Source organism: Macaca thibetana, chromosome 4 (assembly GCF_024542745.1).
Source record: "Macaca thibetana thibetana isolate TM-01 chromosome 4, ASM2454274v1, whole genome shotgun sequence".
Taxonomy (NCBI): domain Eukaryota; kingdom Metazoa; phylum Chordata; class Mammalia; order Primates; family Cercopithecidae; genus Macaca; species Macaca thibetana.
The window spans coordinates 16573344-16587168 of record NC_065581.1 but is presented as its reverse complement, the minus strand read 5'-3'; the positions used below and the strand labels follow the sequence as shown (position 1 = coordinate 16587168).

General features: G+C 41.2%; 1 protein-coding gene across 8 annotated transcripts in view; it reads left to right on the top strand.

The window, feature by feature from the left end:
* ATXN1 (ataxin 1) overlaps positions 1–13825 on the top strand; it is a 457657-nt gene that overhangs the window by 201425 nt on the left and 242407 nt on the right. Inside the window, exon 6 of one of the 8 annotated variants that reach the window (XM_050788032.1) lies at positions 475–591. The exons of the other annotated variants lie outside the window; for them this stretch is intronic. The gene's annotated coding sequence lies outside the window, so the exon portion shown is untranslated. The remainder of the gene's footprint in view (positions 1–474; positions 592–13825) is intronic. 8 annotated transcript variants of the gene reach the window in all.

Below are 13825 nucleotides of genomic sequence, written 5' to 3'. Positions count from 1 at the left end.
GGCTTTTAATTTTTTGACATACTTAGGTCTCTTCTACCCAGTGATTATAATTTTTAAATTGTCCCATATTTTTTATTAGTGTTTTAAAAATAATCGTTTTGGCCAGGCACAATGGTTCATGCCTGTAATCCCAGCACTTTGGGAGGCCAAAGTGAGAGGATCACTTGAGGCCAGGAGTTAGAGACCAGTCTGGACAACACAGGGAGACCCTGTTTCTACAAAATAATAATAATAATAATAAATGGCCAAACGTGGTGGCACATGCCTGTGGGCCCAGCTACTTGGGAGGCTGAGGTGGAAGGATCACTTGAGCCCAGGAGTTTGAGACTGTGGTTAGTTATGATCGTGCTACTGCACTCCAGCCTGAGTGACAGAGCAAGACCCTGTCTCTAAAAGAAAATAAAAATTAAAAAAGTTTTATTGAGATATAATTCATATATCATAAAATTTACTTTTTTTTTTTTTTTGACACAGGATCTCACTCTGTCACCCAGGCTGGAGTACAGTGGTGCAGTCACAGCTTGCTGCAACCTAGAACTCCTGGGCTCAAGTAGTCTCCTGCCTCAGCCTCCTAAAGTGCTAGGATTACAGGTGCGAGCCACTGTGCCCAGCCACAATTCACTCTTTTAATAAATGGGTTTTTAGTCTATTCATAGAATTATACAATCGTCATCACAACCTGATTTTACATTTTCATTACCCCAAAAGGAAAACCTTTACCCATTAAGCACTCACTCCCCCATTTCCTCCACCTTCTGGCCCCTGGTGTCCACTTAATCTATGTTTTATCTCTATGGATTTGCCTGTTGTAGACATCTCATATAAATGGAACCATATAATGTGCAGCCTTACACAACTGACTTTTTCCACTTCGCATAATGTTTTCAAGGTTCTTTTTCATATTTTTATGCTTTCATTGTTTACGTTTAAATCTTTGGTCACCCTGGGATTTATTTTAGTGCAGGATGTGAATTAGGGATCTGTCATGTTTTTAGGTGGCCATCCAATTATTGGAAGTTCCTTCTCCCACTAAAATGCAGTGACACCCTTATCATTCACTGAAGTCCAGTATTTATTTGGATCGATCTCTTTTCTGTTGACCTTGCTAAGTATTCCTGTGCCCATGCACACTGTTTTACTTTCTAAGGCTTTATAATTTTAATATCTGGTATGCTATTCTTTTCTTATTTCTTTTTCTATCATTGTTATGGCCATTCTTTCCTGTTTATTTTTCCGTAGGAACTTTAGAATTAGCTTTCTAATTGGTATTTTTTGACATCATATACGTTTATAGATAAATATAGAAAGAATTATTTTCTTGATATTAACTTTCTATTCAAGAAGAAGACAGACCTTTGCAGTTGTTCATATCTCCTTCTGTGTCCCTCAGTAGTGTTTAACAATCTTCTTTATGTAGATTTTTTTGTTTGTTTTTTTGAAATGGAGTCTCACTCTGTTGCCCAGGCTAAAGTGCAATGGAACGATCTTCGCTCACTGCAACCTCTGGCTCCCAGGTTCAAGCGATTCTTGCACCTTAGCCTCCCGAGTAACTGGGACTACAGGTGCCTGCCACCACACCTGGCTAATTTTTTTTTTTGTATTTTTAGTAAAGACGGGGTTTTACCATGTTTGGCCAGGCTGGTCTTGAACTTCTGACCTGGAACTCCTGACCTCAAGTGAGCTGCCTGCCTTGCCCTCCCAAAGTGCTGGGATAAAAGGCCTGAGCCACTGCGCCTGGCCCTCTTTATGTAGATCTTGCATATAGTCCTCCTTCAGTTTATCCCTAGGCGTTTTATATTTTTGTTGCTATTTAAATATGGGATACCTTTTTACTGGTTGTCCTTTAGAAAGGTTATTGATTTTTGTATATTCTTTTCTTTCAGTTACCCTACAGAATTCTCTAATTAATAAGTTGTTCAACTGACTTGCTCAGGTCATAGCATTTATAATTAATAACAATTTTACTGCCTCTTATAATTTTTATATCTCTTATTTATTTCTCTTATGCAGTTAAATGGGCTAAGATTAACAGATCAGTGTTAAATAACAGAGATGATGGTAGACATCCTCGTGTTGTTCCTATTTTTAATGGGATGCTTCTCATGTTCCCCCATTAACAGTGAGGCTGCCTTTGGGGTGGAGCCTGTTTATTGTCCATTTGGCATTTGTAGGGCTTTTATAATGAGTAGAAAACATTTTAGAAATGCTGGATCTGACTGAATTATTTGCAGAAAGGTAAAGTATGCTGTGTTAGTTCTCCCGCAGTGATAAAATAGTAGTCTGATTTTTCTTACCAGCATTGACAGGAGTTTATGAGTGGGAAGTCTGCGCTATAAAGGAAGAAGGCAGCAATTGTATTTTAATCTCATGCTATTTTTCTTTTGCCAACCAAGTGAAAAGACTAAGAAGCTATAGGAATGTGTAGTAAAGGCTTTTGCTGAGAGAGAAAAGGAAGAAAGGTGGAAGAATGGGATGGAAGAAACGACATAAAAGTGTACCTCATTTTCCTCAGTGTCCCCCCAAATCAAGTCACCTGATAAACCAAATATTACTAGGGTAGTTTTTTTTCCCAAAATATTATTACCAAAAAATGACACAAAGCACTAATTGTGAACAAAAATTATAAAGAGTCTCAGAAGAGGCTTGCAAGAAAATAGTGAAATATTTCATTATTTGTAAGCAAAAGATAATAATAAAGAGTTCCAAATATTGGGAAACCACTAAGAGGAAAAATAATGCCTATTGAAACATGTTTATATGTTGATTCTTTTTGATGGTGCCATTAAAAAAAAAAAAAAGGATGTTTTGATCTCTTGCAAAGAAAGCCAAACTGGAGAGGTATTTTATGAGCTAACCCCAAACCTGACATTACTCTAGTAATAAATACCAGGACAGGCTGTCCCTTGCATTAGCAGAACTGGAAAACAAAACAAAAGGCAGTAACAATTGGGGCTTTGATGCTTGTTGGAAACATCTAACATACAGAGTTAGTGTGTCGTGGTCATAAACAAAAGGAGTTTAGGCTGACTCCATAAATTAGAGAAACTGATGCGTCCTGTTGTTTGGAACACACTACACAATCATCTGCATGACAGGCAGGAAAGAAAGCACTGGAGGGCAAACAGACTGCAGAACAGTGTGGCCACCCAGTTGGTTTTAGACACACACACTCCTGGCCTGCAGAGGTGTCTGTTTGACAGCCAGTCTCATGTCAGAACTTTCTTGTATGTGATTTTCCCGTTGTAAGAACCACTGGGCTCTAGGTGGGCATCTCAGGCGAGTCTGCCTTAGTGTCAAGTTTGACATATGATAGCATCGTTAGGTGGTGTGTTTAGAAGCCAACCAGGGCCTTGGAGCCAAAAGCATCGAGCTCACTGGCTGTGTGAACCTGACCAAGCTACTGAACTTTTCTGAGCCTAGTTTGTCATCTGTAAGTACTGCCTACAGTTCAGGACTTTTGTATGTATTTATGAGATGTTGTACATCTAGGACCTCACATAGGGGCTTGTAGAGAGCAGTTACTCAGGCAGTGTTCATAAATGGAGCACAGGAAGCAAGGGATGGAAAGAGTATCACATCAGGACCAAGGATGAAGGAGTGTGTGTAGGAAAGACCCCCGAGATGATGGTTGAGATGGATTATGTATAATAAACAGGAAGCATGGTCTTGGGAAGTGCTTCTAAGCATAGAAGGGCAGCATTTTCAAAGGCATGGGTGTGGAGGAACCTTTGAAACCCCGGGAACTGTAGTAGGGTATGGCTGAGTTCCAGGGTATGAGATGGGGAGTTTCACTCATTGAGACAGGACAGATGAGCCAGCGTGGGATTGAGTGCGGTCCCCTGTATCCTGTTCAGACTATAGTCACGATGATGGAGAGTCATTAAAGGCTGCAGACATAGCCGGACACAGTGGCTCATGCTTGTAATCCCAGCACTTTGGGAGGCTGAGGTGGGTGCATCACCTGAGGTCAGGAGTTTGAGACCAGCCTGGCCAACATGGTGAAACCCTGTCTCTACTAAAAATACAAAAAAAATTAGCTGGGCCTGGTGGCATGTACCTGTAATCCCAGCTATTTGGGAGGCTGAGGTAGGAGAATTGCTTGAACCTGGGAGGTGGAGGTTGCAGTGAACCGAGACTGCACCATTACACTTCAGCCTGGGCAACAAGAACCAAACTCCATCTAAAAACAACAACAATAACAACAAAAAGCTGTAGACGTGTGAGGGACAGCATTTTGTTTGCATTTTGGAAATGTGACAATAGTGTCTCTTTGGTGGGTTTAGAGATTGGTGGAGGAGATGAGCTCTGGCCCAAGGTAGTGATTTCTTCTGTATTTCCCACAAATCTTAGCACAGGGCTAAATGCATAGTAGATTTTCAGGAAAAACCTCTTGATGGACTTGAACAAATGTTATTGTTTTGCCAGGATCATCTTTTCCAGGAATCACTTGTTACACCATTAGTAGATTATTCTTGTGTGGAGGTGATCACTTTAGCCTCCAGATTGTTTTTGTCCCTCAGTTACATCATCTTAAATGATTGTGTGTTGTGGCATAAACATATCCTAATCTGCTTACAATGTATGGTGCAAGCATCTGTGTCATAAAAGATATCCCCTTCTTTAAAATATGCTAGCCTAGCACTCCATGAAAATGGAGACTCACAATGCTGCCTTGTCCTTCAAAGATGTTTATGCACAAAGGGATAACTGCTCCCACCCCCAAATGCTTTAGGCTTTACCTATACTGCCTTTCAAAGCTTTCCCTATTTTAAGATTTTTTGAGGCCTCTTGGGTCTCTGGAAGGAGAAAGCTATAATAGCTTTTGGTTTCTGATTGTCTTTAAGCAGAGAAAGCTCACAGTCTCATTTAGGGGTGTGACATATTCCTAGTAGGGATGGTCAGTCCCAGGCAGTACCTATGGCTATGGGCTGCTGAGGGCCATGGTGAGGGCTCACAGGGTAACAGACAATGGTACCCACGCTGGACTGGGGTGAGTAAATAGCCATTATTCAGAACCATGGATTCTATTTTCAATCAATCTGTCAACTAATATTTTTGAGAGTCCACCAGGTACCAAGTAGAGTGCTAAGTTCTGAAGATACTAGGGTAGACAAGGTAAAAATGGCCCCTACCCACATAGCGCTACGTTATAGTTATTATTGGAGAGTGGATAGAACATATCTAGTCAATTACCGTGCACCAAGAAAGGTGCTGTGAGACAGAAATACAAAATATGGTGGAAGCATCCTGGAGGGACACCTGACCCTCACTTGGAAGGCCATGCAGGACTTCCATGTGAATTGAGAGTTTCCTGAACCCGGACAGGAGCAAGATCTACTTTAGAGAGGTTTTGGGTAAAATAATGCCATGAAAGGGATAGTCTTTAATCTAGAAGGAAAAAATGGAGTATTACACATTTGTAATAAGTGTTCAAGATAGCCACCTTGAAGTCTGTTTACTTGCTGGTCCACGTCAATGATGTGTCCACATCCTAGAGGTGAATAGCCTGAAAGAAAGTGGAATTTGAAGAATACCTCTGAAAAGACTGGAAAGTCATGGTATCTGCGCGATTGCCCACAAGGAGGTCTCCTGAAGTCGAAGCCCTTTAGTTCTCTGGGGTGTTAATGGTTTGCTATTCTGTCATCGGAAATACATGGAGCAGCCACATCCTTAGACAGAAGAGGCCCGGCCAAGTGGCTCTGGAGTAGAATTTAGTATGAGTGTGAGTGGAAGTTAAACAGATGTGGAAGCGCGGAGTGCAGCTGCACATCATTGACGTGGACCAGCAGGTAAACAGACTTCAAGGTGATACACCCCCGTAAGGCAACATTCTGGCCAGCTCCACCAGTCAAGGCTGTACAGCGGATAGTAATTATTTCTGTCACAGCGAAGATAGATGCTGGATGTGGGCAGATGGGGGTAGACTTGTGAAAAGTGTGAGTATCTTTTATAAATTTAGTGAGTGGAGTGGCAACCCACCTACACTTCTAATTTTTGCTGTTGGAAGCTATGTCCAGAAAAGAGAAGAGAAATTTCTCTACCTGATAAATTACACCTTATTCAAAACACGCTGTGTGAGTGAAGGTGCTGCTTCCTCTCCTCTCTGCTAATGTAACGATGAGCACAATATTGTTTCTTTTGAAGCAGCAGAAGGAAATTTTAATAGAAAAATACCTTTATTCCTGTTAAAGGAGTATCTTGGAGTTCTTCACCTGTCTTTATGGGGGACACTCCCTACTACATGGCCTCATAAGGATTTAGGGGTGACTTGCTCATTAGACATAGAGTGAGATGGTTAGAAAAATGAGTGTGAGTTGGGTACAGTGGCATGGAATGTTTAAAATATTGAGCAATTTAGGATCCTTATTCTGGACTTTAATTGTTTCTAGAGCCAGCCTCTCCACGTGTGAGTTGCATCTTTGAGTGGCAAGAAAACCATTCTGGGTTGTCATTGAGAGCACGTGTCCTTGGAGAGTACCTTAGCAGTACCTCCTGTGTCCTCTCATCACACATATCCACCTGTGCACACATCCACCTTCCTGTACGCGCGCAGGTGCATCATGCAGTTTCACAGCCTGAGCACCACCAGAGAGAAATGACTAACATAGACTCGATTTTTCGATGTAAAGATGCTCCTCTTTTTGCTCTTCCTCTCGAATATGACTTTTCTGTTCCTTGTTTATTTTCAGTCTTTTCAAGGAAAATGTCAAATTTTCAGACTCGTAACTTCTGCTAGAATCGCAGGCCATTAGGGACTATAGAGATCTGACATGCCTAACTGGAAGCGCCACAGCAGGGCAGCTGTGTAGAAACGCACAGCAGGCATTTGGAAAAACAGATCGGCATCTTGGAAAGAGAGGTCAGGGCTCAACTTGTGGATTTGAGAGTCACTCACTTAGAAACAGTAGACATAGTACATATCTGATGAAAGCATTCCCCTGTTCAGAAATCTTCAGAAGTCCCTCAGATTTTACAGAATCAACTCAAATTACTCAGCAAGACCTTTGACACCCTCTATCATGTAACCTCTGCTTTCCTCCTCTCCCACTTCTATCTCCCCCCACACACACTTACAACCACAGGGGTCTCTTGAACATATTAGCACACATTTCTTCCCACTTTTTCTCAAGCTGTTTATTCCTTTAGCATTAACTCAGATTCCACTTCCTTCTGGAATCCTTCTTTCATGAATTCAGGTTGTGAAAGACCAAAGGGAACGTTGGGGCCTATCATGAATTAGAAAATATATTCTCTGTTTTCACCAATCACGAGTCTTGTATGACTTGCTTGGAATAGCTTCCTTTATGTGTTCTAAGGGATATGGGAGCCCGTCTAGACTGGCCTCCTTCACAGCGCTGGGATCCATTCTGCAAACCCATCACAGAAATATATGTGGCTTCTTCCTGCAGTAAAATATGTAGGAACTTATCCAAGATTCTTCTTTTTATTCTTCATTTATGTTATTTTATCTCCAGTTTTACGTCTCCAAGGATGTTAGGTTGAAATATCCCCTCTGAAAAACCATACTAGTTTTTGAATTAGGATACAGTGATTCTAACTTCAGGGCCACTGTCAACTCATTAGTTTATTTAGGCAAGTTGCAGAACCTCGGCTTTAATTTATAATCTGTAAAATGGGGCTAGGAATAACTCACTTGAGTTTTATAAGGAAAAATAAGACCTAAAGTTAAAACATTTTGGAAAATGTTTTCAAAGATGGAATACAAACATGAGGTGATATTACTGCTACCATATTGCTCATATTGCTTGTAGTCAAGAAAAAACTTAATCCTTTTTGATAATCTGATATAGACTGTGTCATATTATGTGTTGCAAAAAAAAAAAAAAAAACAACATAGAACTTGACATTCGAAGAGATGAGTATTTTGGCCCTGTGATTTATTAGCTGTGTGTCCATGGCTGACTTACCTAACCTTTTTGGGCTTCAGTTTCTTCTTCTATAAATTGGGAATAATGATGTTGCTATTTATTAGGGTGGCTAAGTAATTCTATTCTGCAACTATTATGCATGAAAGGCACTTTTAAAACTGCAAAAGAGCATAGTCAACAGTAACCATCATGGTCTCACTTATGGCCTAATAATTATGCCTACCATAGGAATAGATCAAAATGTATTTGGATTCCTTTTCTGGGATACCCTCTCAGATTGCCCCAAATGTACAAGGGATGAAAGAAGGAGAAACAAATGTGGGCTGAATATGCAGAAGAGGATGGAAAGTTGACAGGAGCATGTGGTTGGAAGAGGCCATGTTGACATGCAGATTATGTGATAGCCACAAGACCAGAGCTGAGAGGGTGCAGGAGGGAAGGCAAGAGGGAAGCCTTGATATCCATATAAAGCCAATGACCACTTGCTAGGGTGTGTCCATAAGCATGGCATGCCTATTCTTTTTTTTTTTTTTTTTTTTCTATTTTATTTATTTATTTTACTTTAAGTTCTGGGATACATGTGTAGAACATGCAGGTCTGTTATATAGGTATACATGTGTCCTGGTGGTTTGCTGTACCTATTAACCTGTCATCTAGGTTCCCTCTCCTCCCCACCCCACTCCCTAACAGACCCCAGTGTGTGTTGTTCCCCTCCCTGTGTCCATGTCTTCTCATCGTTCAACTCCCACTTATGAGTGAGAATGGCATGCCTATTCCTTTTTTTTTTTTGAGACAGAGTTTTGCTCTTGTTGCCCAGGCTGGAGTGCAATGGCATGATCTCGGCTCACCGCAACCTCCGCCTCTTGAGTTCAAGTTATTCTACTGCCTCAGCCTCCTGAGTAGCTGATATTACAGGCATGCACCACCATGCCCAGCTAATTTTGTATTTTTAGTAGAGACGGGGTTTCACCATGTTGGTCAGGCTGGTCTCAAACTCCTGACCTCAGGTGATCTACCCACCTCTGCCTCCCAAAGTGCTGGGATTACAGGGGTGAGCCACCGCACCTGGCCAGCATGCCTATTTTTGAATGTGCCCTTTAAGCAGTAGTGGACAACCTGGGGCATCGGTGGCATCCTCTGTGGGACAACACACACCTATATGGGAGCTGGTTCGGCTTCCCTCACTTACTGCTTTTTATAGCCATGTGCCCCATAACAACATTTGGGTCAACAGTGGGTCACATATGTCATGATAGTCCCATAAGATTATAATGAAGCTGAAGAATTTTTATCGCCTAGTAATGTTGTAGCCATTGTAACATCCTAGTGCAACTCATTACTCATATGTTTGCTGTGATGCTACTACCCTACTGTGCTGCCAGTCATGTAAGAGTAGAGCACATGCAATTAGGTACAGCACATAATACTTGATAATGGTAGTAAACAACTGTTACTGGTTTATGCACTTGCTATACTATACTTTTGATCATTGTTTTAGACTGTTTTCCTTCTACTTATTAAAAAAAAAAAAAGTTAACCACAAACCAACTTCAAGCAGGTCCTTCCATAGGTGTTTAAGAAGAAGGCACTGTTGTCATAGGAGATGACAGTTCCGTGCGTGTTATTGCCCTGAAGACCTCCCAGTGGGACAAGATGTGGAGGTAGAGGTGATATGAATGATCCTGACCCTGTATAAACCTAGGCTAATGCGTGTTTGTTTCTTACTATTTTATTTTATTTACTATTTATTTATTTATTTTTTGAGACAGCCTCACTTTGTCGCCCAGGCTGGAGTGCAGTGGTGCAATCTCTGCTCACTGCAACTTCTGCCTCCTGGGTTCCAGCCATTCTCCTGCCTCAGCCTCCTGAGTAGCTGGGATTACAGGCATGTACCACCACACCCGGCTAATTTTTGTATTTTTAGTAGAGACGGGGTTTTACTCTGTTGGTCAGGCTGGTCTCAAACTCCTGGCCTCAAGCAATCTACCTGCCTCGGCCTCCCAAAGTGCTGGGATTACAGGTGTGCACCACTGCTCCTGCCTTAGTATTAAAAAAAAAATGCTTAAAATTTTTAAAAAATGAAAATAGAAAAATGTTATTGAATAAAGATATAAAAAATATTTTTGTACAACTTTAAAGTGGATGATGTTTTAAGCTAAGTGTTATTACAAGAGTCAAAAAGTTTTAAATAATGTGTTTATAAAGTAAAAAAGTTACAGTGAGCTAAGTTTAATTTACTATGGAAGAAAGAAATTTAAAAAATAAATTTGGTGTAGCCTAAGTGTACAGTGTTTATAAAGTCTGCAGTAGTGTACAGTGATGTCCTAGGCCTTCACATTCACTCACCACCCACTCACTGACTCACCCAGAGCAACTTCCAATCCTGCAAGCTCCATTCATGGGAAGTGCCCTATACAGGTGGACCATATTTTATCTTTTATGCTTTATTTTGACTGTACCTTTTCTTATATTGAGATATGTTTGAATGCACAAATACTTACCATTGTATCACATTTCCCTGCAGTATTCAGTACGTATCATGCAGTGCAGGTTTGTAGCCAGGAAGCCATACATTGTACCCTCTAGCCTAGGTGTGTAGTAGGCTGTCCCATCTAGGTTTGTGTGAGTAGACTCTACAAAATCCACACAACAGAATCACCTGAAGATGCATTTCTCAGAGCATATCCCATCACTACCCAACACATGCCTGTAGGTGAGGCTGAGGAGGTATCTGTGTTAAACTGTGTCCCCCCTCAAAATGTTGACATTCTAAACCCCCCAGTATCCGTGAGCAATGGCTTTATTTGGAAAGAGATTTTGCATATGATCAAGTTAAGATGAGGTTATTAGAGTGGGCTCTAATCTGATACGACTGGTGTCCTTGTAAAAAGAGGAAATTTGGGCTCAGGGATAGCCTCAGAGGGAGAACGCTGTGTAAAGACTGGAGTTACGCTGTCCAAAGCCAAGAAACTCCAGAGATATCCAGAAACCCACCAGAAGCTGGACGAGGGGCATGGAACAGATTCTCCTTCACACGCCTTAGAAGGAACCAGCCCTGTAGACACCTTGATCTCGGATTTCTAGCCTCCAGGACTATAAGACAATGCATTTCTATTGTTGAAGCCCCCCAGTCTGTCGTACTGTGTTATTGCAACCCCAGGAAACTAACACAGGCAGGTAGACCATCGCCACACACAACCACTTCTCTCTGATGCCTGGTGCACAGCTTGGGTCTTGTGGTGAGGCTCCGCGTGGTAGGCATTTGCTGGCAGTGGATGTTAAAAATGACAAGATTTCCTCTGCTTTGGCTTTTGAAAGCAGGTGCATTGAAAGCCGAATCTCAAGGTTTTGGGCAGATTTAGAATGGAATTTCTGAAACATTCTAATTGTCTTATTGCCATCACCTCCCCGAATACTGTATTTTTTTGTGCGTTTGGAAGGAACAGGAGTGTAATTGAACAGTATATTTCAGTCTGTTAAACAAAACCTTTTATTTGCTTCTGATTTTTCCAGGCTTGGACACTTTGGTGAGAATATTTGCTGTTCTATTGTAAGTCCGCTTTGGTCAGGGATTTGGCAAGGCCACGACAAAGAGAGGGAATGTTTCTTTTCCCTTTCCTTGAGCTTGCCTGTTCTTTCTCTGGAAGATGCTAGAACCTCCCCAAGGGGAGGGCCTGCCTTTTTCCTCCTTGGGAAATGTTGATTTATATTATATGAAACATTTGTTTTTTATAGAAACTTCCATTTCAGCATGTTGAAATAGATGGTTCTAATTTTTATGTGAAAAATAAATAAACTTGTCGTGGCAATGCTCTCAGGGTACAGTTACGTAATAATTATGTATGCCTCCCCACCACTCATTAACATAGGAGATCTCACCTCACAGAAGTCATCTCACAGTCTAAGCTTTATGGCTTCTAACAACTTTTACGAAACTCCGTGAAAATACCTTAAAAACAACTGTTACAAGTTGAAAGTCAACCCTTTTTATAAGTATGTCAGAAGTAATTATATCTTGTAGTAGCAATTTCATATCCCTACTTATAGTTGGGACAATTAAGGCTCAGAAAAATGGCAAAACTGATATTAAAATTCAAGATTTCCTGATTTCTAGCCAATGTCATGCTCATTTTCTGTGTTAATGTTATGGCTCAGGATCCAGTTAAAAACATGTGAGGGGAGTGGTAAGTACAAGAGAGATGGGAGTTGGGGGTGGGGCTTGAAGGAGAGCACACCTGGCCCCAGGTGAGAAGACCCGGGCTCCACCCCTGCCTCATCACGGTTGGACACGATGGCCCTGGGTCATTCGACTTCTCAGGACCTCAGGAAAATGAGAGAGCTAAAAAATTCTATGGTTCCTAATGAAATCTTTAGGGATGAAATTACAGTTCTGGGATTTGCTTGAAGACACAATCAACCATGATTTGTGATTGTTGATGCTGGGTAATGGGTATTTGGTGTTCTATTGTGAGTCTTTGGTACATGTTTGGAATTTTCCATGAAAAAGCCTTATGCTTCTAAAATGCACACCTTTGATTCTTCCCATTTCCCTCCTACTGGCTGGTCCTGTGTAGCTCACTCATTTCTCAGGAACAGCAGCAGACTCACTGCTCTGAAAGAAAGCCCTTTGCTTTGGTCTGATCGTAACGTACATATTATTAGAGACTTTTCCGACACCCTCCCCATTTTTTATTTCTTAACAGCTAATACGATAGCTGTGCTTTCATAATAAATTCAAAAGCTGCTCTCTATTTCTCACCAGTTTGAATTGTAGAAAAGAGTACAAAAGATTAGAGTACTTTAAAATAAATCTCAGCTAATTATACATACAACTGCATTCACTAAATGTGAATATTTTCAGGCTTTCTTTGCTACCAAGTGCCACCTGCTCATGATTTAAATGGGCACAAATTTAGTTCCATTAAACAAAATGCAGCAACTCTTCTCCTATAGTGCAAACTCCTTTAGGTCCTATTTTGAAATTGAGAAGCTAATTCCAGTGTTCTCTTGTTAGCTGTCGGTCCATGTCAACCACACCACAAGGCTGTTTACTTGAATAGTTTGCATCCTTGCTTTAAAAGTTCTAGTAGGCAAATAGGTTTGTTGATGATGAAGTGGTTTGTGTTTCATAAGGGTCCTTATGGTCTAGATGGCATTTGAACTTGTGGTTCCAGCAATTACCAGGTCCCTGAATTGAAGAATATATGCTGTGGCCTTTTCAGCTCATTAAGGAGACTTTTTACTATCTATTGCCAAAAAGAAAAGACAAGAAATCCTTTCTCAAAATGTTATGTGTTCTTAGCCCATACAGCTGTCTCCCCAGAAGCCACTGGACTCAGACCTCCACTTTGCTACTTGAACATAGTAAGGTCATTTAAGGAGAATTCATTCATCTCCTATTAATCTGGAACGTTCATGATCTCTGTAAGACCAAAGAGGACATTTTGAGGGGTACTATGAAAGTTAAAGCGGCCTTCAAATCAAACGTGAATTATGAAACTCTTTTCCAAGAAGCTTCTATGAGTGACCTCATCAGCTATGTTTCAAGAGAGGAAGTTGAAGAAAATCCCACAACGTGGAATGCATATTTGCCATGCTCATAGAAAAACGGTTTCCTTGTGAAGACTCCTTTGCCTCTACATACCTGGACCTGAACACCTTCCAGGCGTTTCATAAGCCTGGAAGCCTGGCTGTGCTCATCTATTAAGGAAGGAGAAGGAAGCTGCTTATCTGTCCTGAAAGCCTTATTTCTCCTCATCTTCTCGCCTCCTTCCACACCACCTCCCCACCTACACACACCCTTGCCCTAAATTCCTTTCCATTTTGTCCTTTCGAAAACTCCTCCCTCCCTTAGAAAAGCTAAAAATAATGGTAATACTTTCCAGTGATCCTCCCTTATTAGGATCTCAGATGCAAGCTGCAGGCAAGGAGCAAAG